The sequence below is a fragment of the Odontesthes bonariensis genome, chromosome 15 (assembly GCF_027942865.1).
Source record: "Odontesthes bonariensis isolate fOdoBon6 chromosome 15, fOdoBon6.hap1, whole genome shotgun sequence".
Taxonomy (NCBI): Eukaryota; Metazoa; Chordata; class Actinopteri; order Atheriniformes; family Atherinopsidae; genus Odontesthes; species Odontesthes bonariensis.
Genome location: NC_134520.1, coordinates 21,033,195 through 21,040,760, shown reverse-complemented (window position 1 = coordinate 21,040,760; position 7,566 = coordinate 21,033,195).

The following is a 7,566-nucleotide window of genomic DNA, read 5'->3' as shown; positions in this document are numbered from 1 at the left end:
GGAGGCGGTTTGAATTGCTTAGGCAAGGCGTTCAGTTTATTGCTGAGAAAGGCAGCTGCTTTGAATGACACCATTAGAATTGCTCTGCATTACTGTCCTGGGAAAGTGCTGGGTGAAAACCACGTTTGAATGTCTCGCTCTGACACTCTCCTGACGGTAAGGAAGGAAGTGAAGCTGCCTAGAACAAACCTGGACTGATTGCACCCTTCCTCCTCCGCTTTTTTTCTCTCAGGAAATCTCTCATTTGGTAAGAAATTCGTAAAGCCCACAGGAGCTTGCTTACTCCACAATGACATTGTACGACACCAAACAAGGAAGGTCTCTTCATATGTGTGGAGGCTGTCTTGTGTAAATGTTTCCTTTCCTCTCACATGAATATGAAAATTTTGATTCTACAGGTGCAGGATTTCGCGTGGGTTTTACTGTGCGTGTGTTTGAGCAAAAGAAAAGACTTGTTTATGCTATTCAGGCAATATTGAGATTTAAAACACAGAGTACAGTGGAGATTTTGTCAATTTTGACACTTTTCACGTGTGTGTTCTGATGTTGGCCTTATGCCCTGCAATGATAGGAGGACTAAACGCAGGGGCACAGATGGCAGCAACTGTCTCACGAGCGAGGAACTCTTGAATATTTCGATGCACAAAGCTAGTGAAACAAAGTATGCTTTATGCTCAGGTTCACAGATGTCGGCTGCTGTGTGTTTGTGAATAACCTGCCAACATTTACATCACAGTTAGGTATAGCTGGCTCTACATCAAGTAAAAAGAGGCTGTGTCCCTCAGAGGGAATATCCATCCTAAAGCTGACAATATAAGAGTAAGCAGGAGTGACTCAGTTTTGGTTGAAAATGAGATTTAGAGATTCATTTTTGTTTGTCAGCTTTTGCTCACAGGATGAAAAGAGGATCAAGAATATCCTCTTATAAGGTCAATAAATCACCACAATTTCAGAGGTATTTTACGAGCTTTATGGCTGACCTGTAAAAAAGAAACCCGTACAAGCAATTTTTGTCAGCAATTGTGTATTAGACAGTTTTAGACACCTAAGTGTCACTAAAATGCGAATTTCATATAACAGGGCAGTCCAGATGGGTGTACTTCATTAAAGGTCATGTTTATTAACAACATAGGGAGCAAACTCTGTCGCTAGTCAGAGAGGATGTGTTTCATAATTCTGTAATTTCAGTAAATCCAGTGTACAAAAAGCAAGTGATTGAAATAAAATCTTGTGATGAAATAGTTGAGAAAATTGAGAAAATAGTCATTCTTAAAAAATCCTGTGGTTTCAGATTTAAAACTAGGTGATTACATAAGACATTACACCATTTTTTTTTACAGAAACTAAACCTAAATGCAAACATTTTAAATACAAAATATAACTGTAGGATATAAATTATGATTCTGCAGGTAACAAAATAAATTAAGAATTAAATACAAAATCGCTATTAAATCCAGACTGACCCTTTATCACATATATGTGACCCCGTAACACTTTTGTTACCTTACGTCTTATTTCTCTTGTGGGCAGTTCAGTTTTTTGCAAAAACTGCAGGGCAAAATGAATGAAACAAAACTGAAAACAGTTCGCCCAGTCTTCCAACAAAATGTGAAATGGTCATAAAACGGAAAACTTTGTATCTGTCTCCGATAAACACAAAATATATACTTCTTTTTCCATGCTACCCAGCATGACTTTCAGAATAACTGTTATAAATAGGGAGTCTGGTTCATGTTTCCAGCATATTCTGCGAGTTTAGCAGAGGGAGCTGGAGCCTGTGCGAGTAATACAGTGAAAGGATACATGGGGTCAGATGATGTTTTCCTATAACTTTAACCGTGAGATTTTTAATACCTAACACATTGATACAGTGATGAAACAGTCAGCAAGAGACTAAGGGTACAAGTAAAGTTACTTTGAACCTCTTCCGACCTCCAAATCCAGACTTATTTACTTATTATATGAGCAGCGACAGTTGATTTGTGACTATTTGACAAGTATGCTGTAACACTATGCTGTGAGTTATTTTTGTTTGCAGTACCATAAACAAACAGCAGTGCCTTGTGTGTTGACATGGATTATTAGATTCAGTTAATCTCTTGGAAAATAAATAGCTCATGGCACGTTGCAAAATTGTCACTGAGTAAATTTGGGTTTTGTAGTTACACACGTGACTGTCAGTCAGGAGGTCAGAGTTTGTTCTCCAGTCAGTAATTTCCAAACTTAAACTAATGTCGTTTATCTCTGCTTTCGGCTGCAATTTAATTAGGTGTAGGTATCAAAAATGTCTGGCGCGGTTAGAAAAACACGACCTACCTTAAAAAAGAACTCATAACATTTGCTTCATGTTCTATAGTCCTTTTTTTTTTTGCTCACTGGTGACATGTGCTGCCCTCTGTGTTGTGATGTAACTTTGTTCATGTGCAAGCTCTGTGTTTTGGTACAAAGAGGCAGGCTGAGGCAGCCTGTATGTGTTACTATTTTTGACAGCAAGCCAGAAAATATAAGGGAAGCTCTTTCTGTAGCAAAGTTAGCATCCAGATGCTCAGATGAGCAAAAGCAAAGTCACATTTAGACAATAACCATTTAGGGGATCACAGGTACAATTCAGAAAGTTCATTGACATGAACTGGACAAAACCAGTCATGTATCTGTTTTTGTCTAACCCCGCGTTGATTACTCGTGTTAAAGTGTCCTGGTTGAAGTCTGATGGTGTCTTCTCTCTTTTTTTAGTAAAATAATAAATATTCTCTCAAACAGGATAATAGTCCTCTTTTAACAATGCAAAATGTGGTATCGACATAAAAGAAGCATCTCACTGAAATACAGTACTTTTAAAATTAGACTCAATGTGACAGAAGAAAATCACAACTCATGTTCATCAGCGTAATTTGCCATGGAACGTTTTATAGTGTTTTAGTGTTGAATGTTGGTGCAATACAAATATAGATACACATTTATTTTAAAAGTGATCGTAATCCAAATCTTTGACTTCTCTGCAATAATCCATATCTCATATGACAACATTTTCCACATTGTCAGTGTCAAGTTTGAATGAGGTGAGATGAGGTGGCTCGGGCATCTGGTGAGAATGCCTCCTGGACGCCTCCCCGGTGAGGTGTTCCGGGCCCGTCCCACTGGGAGGAGGCCCCGGGGAAGACCCAGGACACGTTGGAGAGACTATGTCTCTCGGCTGGCCTGGGAACGCCTCGGGGTCCCCCCAGAAGAGCTGGAGGAAGTGGCCGGGGACAGGGACGTCTGGGTCTCTTTGCTCAAGCTGCTGCCCCCGCGACCCGATCCCCGGACCAGCGGAAGATAATGGATGGATGGATGGAAGTTTGAATGAGCACCCTGGTGGGTTAGGGTTAGGTCAGCTAGGTCAGACCTAGTAACATTTACATATTACTAAACCTCTGCAGTCATATTACGAACACTCACAAAGCAGTGGACTAATTTAACTTCTAATCAGCTGTTTAGAGAAATCCAACTGACCAGGCCATTATTTAATCAATGCAAACTCTCCTTCTTGAAGATATTGCCTATGATGATTGGCAGTACCTCTTTTTTTGTTGTTACTTTTTTTTTTTGTGTGAGCCAAATTTCATTTGTTCACCACACCGTTCCCTAATTCTAGAATGAGGTGTTCACAAAGTAGTCAACAGCAACCATGGATTTTAGGTAAAAAAATACACGTATAAATTCACACTTCATACTATCTATGTACTGTTACATATGAAGAAAAAATACAAAGGTGAACAGTATACAGTATGTAGTATATTAGCAGATAGGGACTGATGTTCCCTAAGTTGACTTTTGGCTGTTTTGCATTGTCCGGGCAGGTGCATGCTCACCCATCAACACACCGCTATGATTTACAAGGACACATGGTCATAATCAAAGTTATTAGTAACACCTTTTGCCTTTCTTTTATAACAAGTTGAAATGCCAATTTACCAGCCTGTGAAAGATGTGCTACCTATTATAGGAAGCTGTTAACTAAGTGGGTGACTTCAGAGTTGAAAATTACAACAGTTCAGAATATGAATATTTCAATTGTTTTCGGCTTATTTCCAGCAGTTACAAATCTTCTAAAAACGTATCTGTTTCTCAGAATTTTACATTTTAAACGGGTTTGCAACAAATAAGCAAAAGAAAACGTTCATGTTCTCAAATTAGCTATAATGTATAACTACACATTTTCATTAAATGGGGAATTATAGGGAAAATAAAGTTTTTTGTGCAAGAGTGCATATGTGTAAGTGTCTGAAGTCACTACCAGCTCATAAACTCAGAAAAAAAACCATGACCATACCTTGATGTTTCGGGCCTCATAGATCCGAATATGCGACAGTGAGAAACTTGTCATGCACCATCAGTCCAGCATCGGCAGCTTTTCAAAAACAAATATCAGAGGATTGAAGCCCATATAATCAACATTTCTTAATATTAGCATCCAAAAACCAAACATGGGAATAGAGCAAAAATTAAGTTCGGAATTTATGGAGGATATTGAACCCAGCTTATTGGGAATTCATCTATGTATATATATATATATATATATATATATATATATATATATATATATATATTTTTTTTTATGGCAGGCCATTCAGGAAATGTTATATATTAATGTATTCGTACAATTTGACTCCCATCTGGGTGTGTCAGTCCAGTTTTTGTTTGACTGACAAGGAATGTTTTTTTTCTGCAGTCATGTAAATGTACTTGACTGCCTGCCTGCCTGCCTGACTCTGTAATGCTGTGCAATAGCCGGTTCCTATGTGAGACCAATTCAGCCGTACATGTTTGATTCAGAGAGCAATTTTCAAAAGGAGGAAGGGAAAGTATATTTATACCATTAAACAAGAGACTACACTTTTGGTGTGCAGAAGGGAACTCAGTGTATCTGACCACAAGTGTGTATTCACCTCCTCCACACTGTATTGTTCCTGGAGATTTAGTGATGTGGTGGAAAGCAGGACCATGGGTTCAAGCTGCTCCCTGGTGGTCAAGAGTAAGATTTAGGTCTTCCTTTTCTCACATCCGAAAGACAGGAACAAAACAGCAAGCGTCAGTTCCCTCTTCCTTCAAAGAGACCTTTAGCTGTGAGATTTCTGCACGTGTTATACGAGTTATACTTGACCACATTTTGATAATATATAATAATGTCTTTGTATGCCTATATTTGAAGGTGACAGGCAATAGACCCGAAAGAGGGCAAGGGGGCTGTCATGTCTGTGGGTTTTTTGCCACGTTTTTAGTTTCTGTTTAAGTTCTTAGTTTAAGTTCTTAGTTTTCTCATGTCTTAGTGTTGTTAAGTTTTAGGTTCAGGTCTCATATTTAGTTTTGCTATGCCATGCCACCTTCTTCCTCAGTCTTTCTCCTGCCCTGCCATCAGCTTCACTTCCTTCACCTGTGTTTTCCCCATCAGCTGCACTCAATCACCAATCACCCTCCATCCCAGTTTGTTCATGTTCATTGCCAGATCCTCACTTGTCACCCGTCACTGTCTCAGCGAAGATAAGTACCGTTCTAGTTATTCATAGCCATAGCCATAGCCATAGCCCTGTTTTTATCACAGTTTAGTTTTTGGTATCCAGCTCAGCCGCGCCTTTTGTTAAAATCTGTTTTTGAAAATAAATCAAATTTTGCTTTTTGAAAGAATCTGCATCCGCATTCTTCCTCGCACCCACCCTACCTGACAGGGGCAGAGGGTGCACAGGGATGACTTCTACAACAATAGTTGTTGATCTTGATGAAATCTCAGAGCAATTTTAAGTTAAACCTGTTAAAAACTGATTAAAATAAGTTAAAGTGGAAATGACTCCAGAGTCTAGGGTGTACCCTGCCTCTCCCCCAATGACAGCTGGGATAGGTTCCAGCCCCCCCGCAACCCTACAGTTGTATTAAGCGGGTATAGAAAATGGAATATATCCATACAATACCCAGCAAGATGGTCCTATTAGTACAATAAAAAAAACACTCAACTCTTCAAATAAAATATTCACAGGCTATTTACAGACTAATATGAAAAAGTAAAATGCTCAACATTCCAGCAATTATTCCACATCCAAGTTAAGCAAGTAATGCGCAACCATGCATTTCTGTTGTTTATAGAGGCATTTAAGGCCAATGAAGCTACTATACAAAATTACTGCTTGAGTCAAAGCAGGTCTCTCAGGAAATGTGTGACCGGCTTTAATGACACACTTTAAACCACTTGTTGTAATTTCAAAAGTAATTGGATGGATCACAAGATCAGAAGTTCTGTTTGTGAATATAAACTTAGTATGCGGGGGTCAGTTGTTTTCGGTCTGTTAGGTGTTTTGTGCAGCTAAGCAGTACAATGTCCTTAAGCTGAGAAAAGGACAATGGTTCACTTACAATGAAAAAGAAAGGGAGTCAGTGTTTATTCTTATCTTCCCTGGGGCACACTAAATTTTGTATAAACAATCAGATAAAATTCTGTGTATAAAATCTGATTTAAGATCCCTTTATACAAATTATAAGAAAAAATTCTAAGCAGCCCATGATGACGAACGTATTGATATAAACAGTGTGGTCCAAGTTAAAAATGTAGCAAGTTCAAGTCACTGTCCCAGACTAAGCTAGTTTTCATATTTGTAATTGAGTAATTGCACAGCCTGGTACACATTGAGAAAGCACTAAGTGTTTTTTACTGCGTGCAGACAAATCCCAATGCTTATATCCATGCTCTTAATGTAGTTTTAAGAGACGAGTCTTAAGACATGGGATCAGTTTTGCATTTTAAGAGCACAGAGTGAGCACTGTAGAGACTTTGATGGTGGGTCTCATGGGACTTTGTCTCCTCTTTGACTGGCCCGGATCCACAATCTTCTGCTCTTGGTTATTCTGTAACTCCCTTGGAATTTTGAACAACGTCCATCCATCTTTTAAGGCAATGGGTTAAGTTTACCGTCTGGTTTTCTCTGTTTAGGAGCTCGAAACAAACCGAGTTGAGCACTGCTTTCTGTTCCCTCATTGTACGCGCACTTCTGTGATGACATTGCACAGAAACCTGCATATTTAGTAGATACTGTTTTAAATGCCAAATGATTTACAAGAATAATTGCATATTTTCCAAGGGGGATTCAGAGACCTGTTTGCTCTAATGCGCAGGCTATAAGGAATATCTGTAATCTGTAATCAGGTGTCTTATAACCCTGGGAGAAAGGGTGGATACCTTCTGAAGTACAGAAAATTCCCTACTTAATTAGTTGCAGGAACAGTGATCAATGTATCTTAATTTTCTCTTTAAGATCCACCATCGATATTTACAAACTTCTTAATGGGAATTTCAGGGAACTATTCCCATCAGTGTGGCAGCCACTTCTCTAAATTTAGTCGAAAGTCCAATGAGATCACAAGGTTAAAGACAAAAGGTGTCAAATGTAGTGGTAATCAGCATGCGCTGTTGTATTTGAGATTAACCAAACATTCTATGAAAGAAAATAAAACTTAAATCTTTAGCGATCTTTATTCTCCCTCCTCTGTTGGAGAGACACTCAGTTTCTACTCATGAAATGTCTATAAACTGTTTTGTTA